This window comes from Mesoplodon bidens (genome assembly GCF_964165515.1).
Source record: "Mesoplodon bidens genome assembly, chromosome: 4".
Classification (NCBI taxonomy): domain Eukaryota; kingdom Metazoa; phylum Chordata; class Mammalia; order Artiodactyla; family Ziphiidae; genus Mesoplodon; species Mesoplodon bidens.
Genome location: NC_138160.1, coordinates 101552766 through 101567218, shown reverse-complemented (window position 1 = coordinate 101567218; position 14453 = coordinate 101552766). Strand labels below are relative to the sequence as shown.

At 37.8% G+C, this 14453-nt stretch overlaps 1 protein-coding gene across 1 annotated transcript in view; it reads right to left on the bottom strand.

Annotated features, from left to right (window-relative positions):
- PRR16 (proline rich 16) overlaps nucleotides 1-14453 on the bottom strand; it is a 274184-nt gene that overhangs the window by 234218 nt on the left and 25513 nt on the right.

The following is a 14453-nucleotide window of genomic DNA, read 5'->3' as shown; positions in this document are numbered from 1 at the left end:
ACTTGGATTGGTTTTATTGCATTTGTTCAGGAACACTTAAATAACAAAATGGATTGGAAATTGTCTCTTTATTAAGAACCCCATCAGTATTTCTTTAGACATTAGAGTTTTCAATTCAAATACTTATGAGAAGCCTCATTCAGTTTATATTATCTTGAAACTCATTTCCAGGAGTCAGAAGAGTGTTTGGAAGGGGAGAAGAAAGAGCAGGAGAAGAGAAGGTAGAGAGGATTAAATTAATCAGGTGGAGTTCTTTTTAACATTATTAGTGAAAGTATTGAAACACAGCTTGATTCTCCAGATTATATCCCAAATGTTTTGGAAAAAAGAAATACTAAATTGAGAGAATTCCTAGGAACCTGGAGAGTTGCTACAATAAAAGATGCCAATATCAGCCACAAGTGTTCCTGCCTTCTAAAATCAACTACTTCCTTCTGTACCCATGAGTCAGTGGGATCAAATCCTTGAAAATGCAGAGTATTTTTTTGCCTACAGATTTGTGACTGTGGGCCCTGTAGGATTTAATTGACAGTGCAGGTAATCCCAGAGCGCATGAGTCTCTGGAACTCACACTTAATAAGCCCAAGGAGCAGCATGAAAAGGTGTTGCCATTCACCTTCAGAGTTTTGGCTTCAGAGGGGTTCTCTGTGGCTCAAGGGCCCTGCATGGCTATGCAGCAAGGAACTGGCTCCATGCCCTTTTCTGAATTCCTGCATGAGCTCCTCTCTACTGACCCCATCATCATTTTCTTCTGGAGACTCTGCTCTTTTTGGACCAAATATTCATTGCCCACATCAGTCTTACGAAGGGTGACTCACTGCTCTCTTTGTTCATTGGAAGTACTTCTCAAAGACTGGAGACTTTCAACATGTCAACCCAGTACTTCACAGCAGGCAGTCTCAAGGTAGTAGGAGAAAAAGACTTTAGAAATATCCCCACAATGTTTTTAGTAACTTAGCTTCATGTATAAGAAATACCTGGTAGAAATTCAAAGAAATTCTTGTCATCCCTCTTGATTTGTCTCCACTAGGATATGATATGCCTTAAGACTCCAAATTCCTGCTGCTTCTGATATATTGCCAATGACTTTTCCACCTTGAGATGATGGAACATGGCTGGTTGTTTACTTCCAGCAGAATCAGCACCAAGGCCAGGGCAGAGGGTGTGGGTGAAGGGTCTCAGTCTCTTCTATAAACCACTGTGGCACCAACAGCTGGACTATTTTACAGTTTTTTCCAAGGAAGTAGGAGTCTTACTTGAGTGACAATAAATGTTTCTGCCCTGTTCTCTCACCATACTTTAGGTGTACCACAACTGGATTCCACATTTTCCCTGCAACAACTCTGTCTATTATTATTTCTATTAGGGCATTCACACTGCATCAATAAATTCATTTTTCCTACCCCTAAAACAAAATCATGTAAAATTATGTCACTTCATAGAAATTGTAATGAATGAACTATTTTAAAAAAACTTTAAATCCTTATAATTTGCATCATTTTAAGTAAATATTTTTCTAAATCTGCATTTTCTCTTCTTTTTCCTCATTTCATTAAACATGAAATACTTTAGTGCCTAGAGTCTGATTTTTTTTTCAGACTTTTTATGACATTTACAAAAATCTTCAATACTTAATTTTCTAATTTATTCTTAAACTGTCTTAGATTTGTTGGTGGAATTTGTTGTCTTTAAGATTAATTGAATGTGTAACAATTAACTTTTTTTTAACCTACTTGCCCCCCAGATTTTTATTTATGTACTTCAACATAACACGGGAATGTGAACCAGGAAAATATTTCTTACATGAAAGGATAAATTATAGGTTACTTGAGCTAAACATTTCACTAGTTAATATGAGAAGGTTCTTAAATGGACAGAAAGCCTCTTTTGCCTCTTAAAAGGAGACTTTGCCTAAGAAGAAACCACTTATTTTTTTTTAGATAAATCTTCATTAACTCTACAATAAACTCATAGATCACTGGTGCTAGGGAAAAAAAATTTATTATTCATTATATTAGGGTGAACCAGAAATTCCCAGTAAGGAAGTGTTTTGACCAAGAAAAATGGCAACATCATATGCTTCAACTAATAAAAATAACTGCCTCCCAGAGGGATTAACAGACTTGCCCAAGGTCAGTAACAGAGCTGGAATCTAAACCAAGACCTCTGGATTCCCACACCAGGTGGCCTTGCGTTTTAAGCACACAGAGACTCAACATATTAGTTGTCTTTTTATTACCGTTTCTGTTTTCTACCACTTAAAACATTCCTGTCACAGATACAAGGAAGAATTAAAAAGATTTTCTGCCTGAGGAAGTAACAAAGATAATAAGAAGAATATTTAAGACTTGACTGGCTACTATATAGGGTTTAAATGGGTTAAATATTACAATTTTAATATATGCTTTTAAAAATAATATTTATTGGATTTCTTTACTAATTAGGAATGGAACACTTTCATTTATTCAATGTAAAAAATAAATAAGAGCAGAATTACGAGAAAATTAAGAATAAACAAAGAAAGCACATAACAGAAAATTGATATAGATTTTTTTTTTTGCAGTACGCGGGCCTCTCACTGTTGTGGCCTCTCCCGTTGTGGAGCACAGGCTCCGGACGCGCAGGCTCAGCAGCCATGGCTCACGGGCCCAGCCGCTCTGCGGCATGTGGGATCTTCCCGCACCAGGGTACGAACCCATGTCCCCTGCATCGGCAGGCGGACTCTCAACCACTGCGCCACCGGGGAAGCCCTGATACAGATATTTTGATGCATACTCTTTTGTTTAAAATTTTCTGTGCTTCTCTATTTCCTTTTAACAGATTCCATAAAGTGGTTTACTGGGAAAAAGAGTTTGCATGGCTCTGATGAATACTGACAAAATGTTCATCAGAAATATTGTTCCAATTTACACTTTAATTAGCTTTATTTTGAAAATGCTTGATTCCCTCCTCTGCTTCACAGTGACTTTTTAAATATACACCAGCCATTTCTTTTTCTTCTTTTATGAACCACTGGACCACATTCTCTTGACATCTTTTAATTTGTATAGTTCCATTCATTTCTATAAATGAGACCTAAACCAACATATAGAAATATCATTTAAAGTAAGTGCCCTTTAAACTATAGAGAAGATATTGTTTATTAAAGATGTCCACTTAAAAAAGGGTTAAAAGAATGGCAAATAACTATTTTTTCAGCATACCATCATAAGCTAGACTTATTTTTAGAAGTTAATCTTTACTTATCAAGATTCCACGTTGTGTATGTGTGTGTGTGTGCGTGTCTGTGTTTGTATGTGTGCATATGAGTGTATTTTAGTAATGCCAAGTCCCCTTTTCTTTCTAGACAAAAGAAATATCTGGCACCTAGTTAAACTCTTGATGGATATACTATCCCCTCTCTGATTTTATCACAGTATATGTTTAAATTTATTTCAACTTAAAAGTCACAGATAGAATTCAGATGCAATGTTCAATTAATTTAATTCATGTCATTAACTTAAATATGTCACCCACAAAGACTAAACTCAATTCTGGAGATTTCTTCATTAAATTAATTCTACACATTTCTACCATTCTAAGTCCTTTCACATTTACTCTATATACTGAGGTAAAATATTTTGTATTATTTCAAATTAAGAAGTTTAATGCTTCTATATGTAATTTAAAGTTAAAAGCCTCTTCCCTGAATTCTTTAGGGGAAAGTACTCAATCTTTTCATCTTGTATTTCTAATGTATTTCATATCATAGTCACTCACTTTGTTTTTTAAGGCTTCTTAGTAGTTATGTAAGAATAAGATCATAAAATAAAAGCAAGAAAGTTTTATCCAAGCACTAAATTCTATTAATCTACAAGATAAACAAAGAAAAGTATATAAAATTTATACAGCTTAGCATGAACTTAAATAATTCTGATTCTTTTCTCACAGATTGACTTTAATTGGTATGCTGAAAGATCCCTTCTTTTACTAACAAAAAATAACAATAAGGTATGGCCTTCAGTGTAATTTCTCTATTCAAATTTATTTAATGAGATTGACAGAAAATATAAATTTCTTAAGAGGGAATCAGTTTTCCATGTGGTACCACTATCTAACTAAAAATAGGCAAGAAATCAAGAATAAATGCTTCTCTTTGGTGACTGCCATATTTTTGAAATTGACGATTTAAAATTTAACATTTTAAGGAATTCCCCAGCAGTCTAATGGTTAGGACTTTGCACTTTCACTGCAAGGGTGCAGGTTCAATCCCTGGTCGGGGAACTAAGATCCCACAAACCTCACGGCACAGCCAAAAACTATTTTTAAGTAAAAATAAATAGGGACTTCTTTGGTGGCACAGTGGTTAAGAATCCGCCTGCCAATGCAGGGGACACGGGTTTGAGCCCTGGTCTGGGAAGATCTCACATGCCACGGAGCAATTAAACCAGTGCACCACAACTACTGAGCCCACACGCCACAACTACTGAAGCCCTTGCACCTAAAGCCCACACTCTGCAACAGGAGAAGCCACCGCAAGGAGAAGCCCGGGCATTACAACGAAGAGTAGCCCCCGCTCGCCGCAACTAGAGAAAGCCCGCACGCAGCAACGAAAACTCAACACAGTCAAAAATAAATAAATAATTTTTTAATTGTTAAAAATAAATAAATAAAAGAAAAATAAATAAATAAAATTTAACATTTTGGCCAAAAATATTTAATTTTACAGCATATCTGAATTATCAAATACAGAATTAGTTTAATATTCCAGTTTAAAAACAAATGGACTTTTACTTCCAAAAAAGGTGAAGTAGATGTACTTTTCTCTATGACTCCCACTATGTACAACTAAAACCCCTGGACATTATATATAAAATGAATATAAGAGGACTCTAACAGAGGGATAAATGAAGGAAGAACAGCTAGGGACCTCCAGATCTAAAGGGAAAGAAGGTGGTGTGTTTCTGGATTTTCATTTGCCTTATATATCCCAGACTTGTTGCTGAAGAAGCCAACAAGCTGGCAATATCAAGGGGAGTAGACAAAAAAGATGCAACAAAAGCCTCCTCTCTCCAGCCAAATCACCAGGAAAAGAACAGCCTAGCAAGACAGAAAAATTTATAGTTGTTCTCCAATCAAACACCACAGAAAAACTGTGGCCCCCAATCCCACTGGCACCAATGAAGGCCAAGTGGGGAACCTAGACTTCCAACCTTAAGAGGCTATAAAGAATCACCCCAATACCTTCCTGAGGTAGTATCAGAAAAGGCTGAGTAAGGGGGGAATCTGGACTTTCATATTCAAGAAATAGGAAGGAACAGTCCTCCCTCCTGCACTCCACCTTCCCTTTCTTGGACATCAATAGAGGAGAGTAGGGAACTAGATTTCTATATGTACCAGCAGTAATGGTGTGTTGCACTCATTTCCAAGACTTTCATAACATAATACCCAAAATGTCCAGGTTTCAGTTAGAATCACTAATCATACCAAAAATCAAGAAGTTTCCAAACTGGATGAAAAAAGGAAAAAGAGACAACCAATAAATGTGAACACAGTGATGACAGGAGTAGCAAAGATTTTAAAGCAGCCATCACAAAAAAATGTTTTGATAAAAACTATGAACATGCTTGAAACAAATGAAAAAGTAAGACGAATAGAAAGACTCAGCAAAGAAAGCAAAGACATAAAGAAGAGCCAAATGTAAATTTCAGTAGTGAAAAATATAATAATCAAAATTGCAAACTCACTGAATGGGCTCAACAAGAGAATGGAGGGGACATAAGAATCACTGAATTTAATTGGACACTACAGATTGGACATCACAATCAAAATAATTCAATCTGAACAACAGAAAGAAAATAGACTGAAAATAACAACAACAACAACAAAAGAGCCTCAAGGATCCATGGGGCCATAACCAGAGATCTAACATTCATTTCATTGAAGTCACAGAGGAGAGGAGAAAGATGGCAGGACTACAAAAAATTTCTCAAAAAGTAATGACTGAAAATGGCCCATATTTGTCAAAATACATATGGGTATGAAACATATAGTGTGGAGAATATAGTTAATAATTATAAAATATCTTTGAATGGTGACAGATGGTAACTAGACTTACCATATTGATCATTTCGCATTGTATAGAAATACTGAATCACTATGTTGTGAACCAGGAACTAATATACTGTTGTAGGTCAACTATACTTCAAAAATAAACAAACAACTCATAGAAAAGATTCAGGTAGGTGGTTACCATAGGTGGGGGAGGGAGGGAGAATTGATGAAGGTGGTCAAAAGATACAAACTTCCAGTTATAAGATAAATAAGTACTAGAGATGTAATGTACAATATGATAAATATAATAACACTACTGTATGTTATATATGAAAATTGTGAAGAGAGTAAATCCTAAGAACTATCATTACAAGGAAAAATTTTTTTCTATTTCTTTAATTTTGTATCTATATGAGATTATGGATGTTCACTAAACTAAACTTCTTGTGGCCATCATTTCATGATGTATGTATGCCAAATCATTATGCTATGCACCCTAAACTTATACAGTGCTATATGTCAGTTATATCTCAATAAAACTGGAAGGAAAAATAATTTAAGACATACACCCAAAGATTCAAGAAAATGAGCAAACTCCAAACAGGATAAATCCAAAGAAATCCAAACCAAGATACATCGTAGTCAACTTTCTGAAAACTAAATACAAAGAAAAACAATGAAAGTAGTGAGAGAGAAATAACAACTTATCTATAAGGGAAAATTATTTTGAAGTACAGCAAATTTCTAATCAGAAACCATGGAGATAAGAAGGAAGTAGAAAAACAATGTTCAAGTGCTTAAAGAAAAGAACTATTTACCCAGGATCCTATAACCAGTGAAAATATCCTTCCTTAAAGAATGAAGGGAAGAGGAGACCTTCAAGATGGTGGAGGAGTAAGATGTGGAGATCACCTTCCTCCCAACAAATACATCAGAAATACATCTATATGTGGAACAAATCCTACAGAACACCTACTGAATGCTGGCAGAAGACCTCAGACTTCCCAAAAGTCAAGAAACTCCCCACGTACCTGAGTAGGGCAAAAGAAAAAAAGAAAAAACAGAGACAAAGGAATAGGGACAGGACCTGCACCACTGGGAGGGAGCTGTGAAAGAGGAAAAGTTTCCACAAACTAGGAAGCCCCTTCACTGGGGAAGATGGGGGGTGGGCAGGGGGGAAGCTTTGGAGCAATGGAGGAGAGCCCAGCAACAGGGGCGCAGAGGGCAAAGCGGAGAGATTCCCACACAGAGGATCACTGCCGACCAGCAGTCACCAACCCGAGAGGCTTGTCTGCTCACCCGCCAGGGCGGGTGGGGGCTGGGAGCTGAGGCTCGGGCTTTGAAGTTCAGATCCCAGGGAGAGGACTGGGGTTGGCTGTGTGATCACAGCCTGAAGGGGGCTAGTGCGCCACAGCTAGACGGGAGGGAGTCCGGGAAAAACTCTGGACCTGCCTAAGAGGCAAGAGACCATTCATTGTTTCAGGGTATGCTAGAAGAGGGGATTTAGAGCACCGCTGAAACGGCAGAAGCCGCAGCTATCAGCACAGACACCGAGATGGGCATGAAATGCTAAGGCTGCTGCTAGAGCCACCAAGAAGCCAGTGTTCAAGCACAGATCACTATCCACACCACCCCTCCCGGGACCCTGTGCAGACTGCCACAGCCAGGGTCCCATGATCTAGGGACAGCTTCCCCGGGAGAACACATGGCACGCCTCAGGCTGTTGCAAGGTCACGCTGGCCTTTGCCACCGCAGGCTCAGCCTGCATTCCATACCCCTCCCTCCGCCCCCCGCCACCCCATCTGAGTGAGCCAGAGCCCCCTAATCAGCTGCTACTTTAACACCGTCCTGTCTGAACAAACAACGGACGCTCTCAGGTGGCCTACAGGCAGAGGCGAGGCCAAATCCAAAGCAGAACCACAGGAGCTGTGCAAACAAAGAAGAGAAAGGGAAATTTCTGCCTGCAGCCTCAGGAGCAGTAGATTAAGTCTCCACAATCAACTTGATGTACGCTGCATCTCTGGAATACCTGAATAGACAATGAATCATCCCAAAATTGAGGCAGTGAACTTTGGGAGCAACTGTAGACTTGGGGTTTGGTTTCTGCATCTAATTTGCTTCTGGATTTATGTTTATCTTAGTTTAGTATTAAGAGCTAATTATCATTGGTAGATTTGTTTATTGATTTGGTTGCTCACTTCTTTTCTTTTTATATATAGATATATATATTTTTTTCATTTTTCTTTTTTTGAGTGTGTATGTGTTTACTTCTTTGTGTAATTTTGTCTGTATAGCTTTGCTTTTACCATTTGTTCTAGGGTTCTGTCTGTCCATTTTTTTTCCATTCTTTCTTTCTTTTTAAATTACTTTTCAATTCTTTTATTTTTAATTTTTATTTTAATAACTTTATTTTATTTTACTTTTTTCTTTCTTTCTTTTTTACTCCCTTTTCTTCTGAACCGTGTGGATGACAGGGTCTTGGTGCTCCGGCCAGGCATCAGGCTTGTGCCTCTGAGGCGGGAGAGCCAAGTTCAGGACATTGGTCCACCAGACACCTCCCAGCTCCATGTAACATGAAACAGCAAACGTTCTCACAGAGATCACCATCTCAGAGCTAACACCCAGCTCCACTCAACGACCAGCAAACTCCAGTGATAGACACCCTATAACAAACAGCTAACAAGACGGGAACACAAACCCACCCATTAGCAGAGACGCTGCCTAAAATCATAATAAGGTCACAGGCACCCCAAAACACACCACCAGATGCAGTCCTGCCCAGTACAAAGACAAGACCAGCCTAATCCATGAAAACACAGGCACTAGTCCGCTACACCAGGAAGCTTACACAATGTACTAAACCAACCTTACCCACTGAGGGCAGACACCAAAAACAACAGGAATTACGAAATTGCACCCTGAGAAAAGGAGACCCCAAACACAGTAAGTTGAGTAAAATGAGAAGACAGAGAAACACAGAGCAGAAGAAGGAGCAAGGCAAAAACCCACCAGACCTAACAAATGAAGAGGAAATAGGCAGTCTACCTGAAAAAGAAATCAAAATAATGACAGTAAAGATGATCCAAAATCTTGGAAATAGAATGGAGAAAATACAAGAAATGTTTAACAAGGACATAGAAGAACTAAAGAGCAAACAAACACTGATGAACAACATAATAAATGAAATTAAAAATTCTCTAGAAGGAATCAATAGCAGAATAACTGAGGCAGAAGAACGGATAAGTGACCCGGAAGATAAATCAGTGGAAATAACTACCACAGATCAGAATAAAGAAAAAAGAATGGGCCTCCCTGGTGGCGCAGTGGTTGAGAGTCCGCCTGCGGATGCAGGGGATACGGGTTCGTGCCCCGGTCTGGGAGGATCCCATATGCCGCGGAGCGACTGGGCCCGTGAGCCATGGCCGCTGGGCCTGCGCATCCGGAGCCTGTGCTCCGCAACGGGAGAGGCCACAACAGTGAGAGGCCCGCATACCGCAAAAAGAAAAAAAAAAAGAATGAAAAGAATTGAGGACAGTCTCAGAGACCACTGGGACAACATTAAACACATCAACATTCGAATTATACGGGTCCCAGAAGAAGAAGAGAAAAAGAAAGGGACTGAGAAAATATTTGAAGAGATTACAGTTGAAAAATTCCCTAATATAGGAAACGAAATAGTCAATCAATAATCAAGTCCAAGAAGCGCAGAGAGTCCCATATAGGATAAATCTAAGGAGAAAGACGCCAAGACACATATTAATCAAACTTTCAAAAATTGAATACAAAGAAAAAACATTAAAAGCAGTAAGGGAAAACAACAAGTAACATACAAGGGAATCCCCACAAGGATAACAGCTGATATTTCAGCAGAAACTCTGCAAGCCAGAAGGGAGTGCCAGGACATATTTAAAGTGATGACAGGGGGAAACCTACAACCAAGATTACTCTACCCAGCAAGGATATCATTCAGACTTGAAGGAGAAATTAAAACCTTTACACACAAGGAAAAGCTAAGAGATTTCAGCACAACCAAACCAGCTCTACAACAAATGCTAAAGGAACATCTCTAGGCAGGAAACACAAGAGAAGGCAAAGACCTACAATAACAAACACAAAATAATTAAGAAAATGGTAATAGAAGCATACATATCGATAACTACCTTAAATGTAAATGTATTAAATGCTCCAACCCAAATACATAGACTGGCTAAATGGATACAAAAACAAGACCTGTATATATGCTGTCTACAAGAGACCCAATTCAGACCTAGGGACACATACAGACTGAAAGTGAGGGGATGGAAAAAGATATTCCATGAAAATGGAAATCAAAACAAAGCTGGAGTAGCAATACTCATATCAGATAAAATAGACTATAAAATAAAGACTGTTACAAGAGACAAAGAAGGACACTACATAATGATCAAGGGATCGATCCAAGAAAAAGATATAACAATTGTAAACATTTATGAACCCAACATAGGAGCACCTCAATACATAAGACAAATTTTAACAGCCATAAAAGGGAAAATCGACAGTAACACAATCACAGTAATGGGACTTTAACACTCCACTTTCACCAATGGACAGATCATCAAACATGAAAATAATGAAGGAAACACAAGCTTTAAATGATACATTAAACAAGATGGACTTAATTGATATTTATAGGACATTCCACCAAAAAGAATAGGACACACTTCCTCCTCAAGTGCTCATGGAACATTCTCCAGGATAGATCATATCTTGGGTCACAAATCATGCCTCAGTATATTGAAGAAAATTGAAATCGTATCAAGTGTCTTTTCTAACCACAACACTATGAGATTAGATATCAATTACAGGAAAAAGTCGGTAAAAAATACAAACACATGGAAGCTAAACATTACAATACTAAATAACCAAGAGATCACTGAAAAAATAAAAGAGGAAATCAAAAAATACCTAGAAACAAATGACAATGAAAACACGATGACCCAAAACCTATGGGACGCAGCAAAAGCAATTGTAAGAGGGAAGTTTAGAGCAATATAATCCGACCTCAAGAAACAAGAAACATCTCAAATAAACAACCTAACTTTACACCTAAAGCAATTAGAGAAAGAAGAACAAAAAGAACCCAAAGTTAGCAGAAGGAAAGAAATCATAAAGATCAGATCAGAAATAAATGAAAAAGAAATTGAGGAAACAATGGCAAAGATCAATAAAACTAAAAGCTTGTTCTTTGAGAAGATAAAATTGATAAACCATTACCCAGACTCATCAAGAAAAGAAGGGAGAAGACTCAAATCAATAGAATTAGAGATGAAAAAGGAGAAGTAACAACTGACACTGCAGAAATACAAAGGATCATGAGAGATTCCTACAAGCAACTACATGCCAATAAAATGGACAACCTGGAAGAAATGGACCAATTCTTAGAAAAGCACAACGTTCCGAGACTGAACCAGGAAGAAACAGAAAATATGAACAGACCAATCACAAGCACTGAAATTGAAACTGTGAGTAAAAATCTTCCAACAAACGAAAGCCCAGGACCAGATGCCTTCACAGGTGAATTCTACCAAACATTTAGAGAAGAGCTAACACCTATCTTTCTCAAAATCTTCCAAAATATAGCAGAGGGAGGAACACTCTCAAACCCATTCTACGAGGCCACCATCACCCTGACACCAAAAGCAGACAAAAATGTTACAAAGAAAGAAAACTACAGGCCAATATCACTGATGAACATAGATGCAAAAATCCTCAACAAAATACTAGCAAACAGATTCCAACAGCACATAAAAATGATCATAAATCCTGATCAAGTGAGGCTCCTCCAAGGAATGCAAAGATTCTTCAATATATGCAAATCAATCAATGTTACTCACCATGTTAACAAACTAAGGGTGAAAAACTATATGATCATCTCCATAGATGCCCAATAAGCTTTTGAAAAGATTCAACACGAATTTATGATAAAAACCCTCTAGAAAGTAAGCATAGAGGGAACTTACCTCAACATAATAAAGGCCACATATGACAAACCCACAGCCAACATCATTCTCAATGGTGAAAAACTGAAACCATTTCCTCTATGATCAAGACAAGGTTGACCACTCTCACCACCATTATTCAACATAGTTTGGGAAGTTTAAGACCCAGCAATCAGAGAAGAAGTAGAAATAAAATGAATCCAAATCAGAAAAGAAGAAGTAAAGCTGTCACTGTTTGCAGATGGCACGATACTCTACATAGAGAATCCTAAACATGCTACCAGAAAACTACTAGAGCTACTCAATGAATTTGGTAAAGTAGCAGGCTACAAAATTAATGCACAGATATCTCTTGCATTCCTAAACACTAATGATGAAAAATCGGAAAAAGAAATTAAGGAAACACTCCCAGTTACCTTTGCAACAAACAGAATAAAATACCTAGGAATAAACCTACCTACCTAAGGAGACAAAAGACCTGTATGCAGAAAACTATAAGACACTCATGAAAGATATTAAAGACGATACAAACAGATGGAGAGATATACCATGTTCTTGGGTTGGAAGAATCAACATTGTGAAAATGACTCTACTACCCAAAGCAATCTACAGATTCAATGCAATCCCTATCAAACTACCAATGGCATTTTTCACAGAACTAGAACAAAAAATTTCACCATTTGTATGGGAACACAAAAGACCACGAATAGCCAAAGCAATCTTGAGAAAGAAAAATGGAGCTGGAGGAATCAGGCTCCCTGACTTCAGACTATACTACAAAGCTACAGTAATCAAGACAGTACGGTACTGGCACAAAAACAGAAATATAGATCAATGGAACAGGATAGAGAGCCCAGAGATAAACCCACACACATATGGTCACCTTATCTTTGATAAAGGAGGCATGAATATACAGTGGAGAAAAGACAGCCTCTTCAATAAGTGGTGCTAGGAAAACTGGACAGCTACATGTAAAAGAATGAAATTAGAACACCCCCTAACACCATACACAAAAATAAACTCAAAATGGACTAATGACCTAAATGTAAGGCCAGACACTATCAAACTCTTAGAGGAAAACATAGGCAGAACACTCTATGACATAAATCACAGCAAGACCCTTTTTGACCCACCTCTTAGAGAAATGGAAATAAAAACAAAAGAAACAAATGGGACCTAATGAAACTTAAATGCTTTTGCACAGCAAAGGAAAACATAAACAAGACGAAAAGACAACCCTCAGAATGGGAGAAAATATTTGCAAATGAAGGAATTGACAAAGGATTAATCCCCAAAATTTACAAGCAGCTCATGCAGCTCAATATCAAGAATACAAACAACCCAATCTAACAATGTGCAGAAGATCTAAATAGACATTTCTCCAAAGAAGATATACAGATTGCCAAGAAACACTTGAAAGGATGCTCAACATCACTAATCATTAGAGAAATGCAAATCTAATCTACTATGAGGTATCACCTCACACCAGTCAGAATGGCCATCATTAAAAAATCTACAAACAATAAATGCTGGAGAGGGTGTGGAGAAAAGGGAACCCTCTTGCACTGTTGGTGGGAATATAAACTGATACAGCTACTACAGAGAACAGTATGGAGGTTCCTTAAAAAACTAAAAATAAAATTACCATACAACCTGGCAATCCCCCTACTGGGCATATACCCTGAGAAAACCATAACTCAAAAAGAGTCATGTACCACAATGTTCATTGCAGTTCTACTTACAATAGCCAAGATATGGAAGCAACCTAAGTGTCCATCGATAGATGAATGGATAAAGAAGATGTGGCACATATATACAATGGAATATTACTCATCCATAAAAAGAAATGAAATTGTGTTATTTGTAGTGAGGTGGATGGACCTAGAGTCTGTCATACAGAGTGAGGTAAGTCAGAAAGAGAAAAACAAATACCATATGCTAACACATATATATGGAATCTAAAAAGAAAAAAAAAATGGTTCTGAAGAACCTAGGGGCAGGACAGGAATAAAGACGCAGACATAGAGAATGGACTTGAGGACACAGGGAGGGGGAAGGGTAAGCTGGGTCAAAGTGAGAGAGTGGCATGGACATATATACACTACCAAATGTAAAATAGATAGCTAGTGGGAAGTAGCTGCATAGCACTGGGAGAGCAGCTTTTTGCTTTGTGACCAGCTAGAGGGGTGGGATAGAGTGTGGGAGGGAGACGCAAGAGGGAGGAGATATGGGGATATATATATATGTATAGCTGATTCACTTTGTTATAAAGCAGAAACTAACACACCATTGTAAAGCAATTATACTTCAACAAAGATGTTAAAAAAGAAAAGAAAAGAAAAGAAAAATGAAGGGAAAATCAAGACTTCTCAGAATGAAGAAAAGCTATGAGAATTATTCATTAAACGACCCTCCCTAAAAAAATGACCAAAGAAGTTCTCT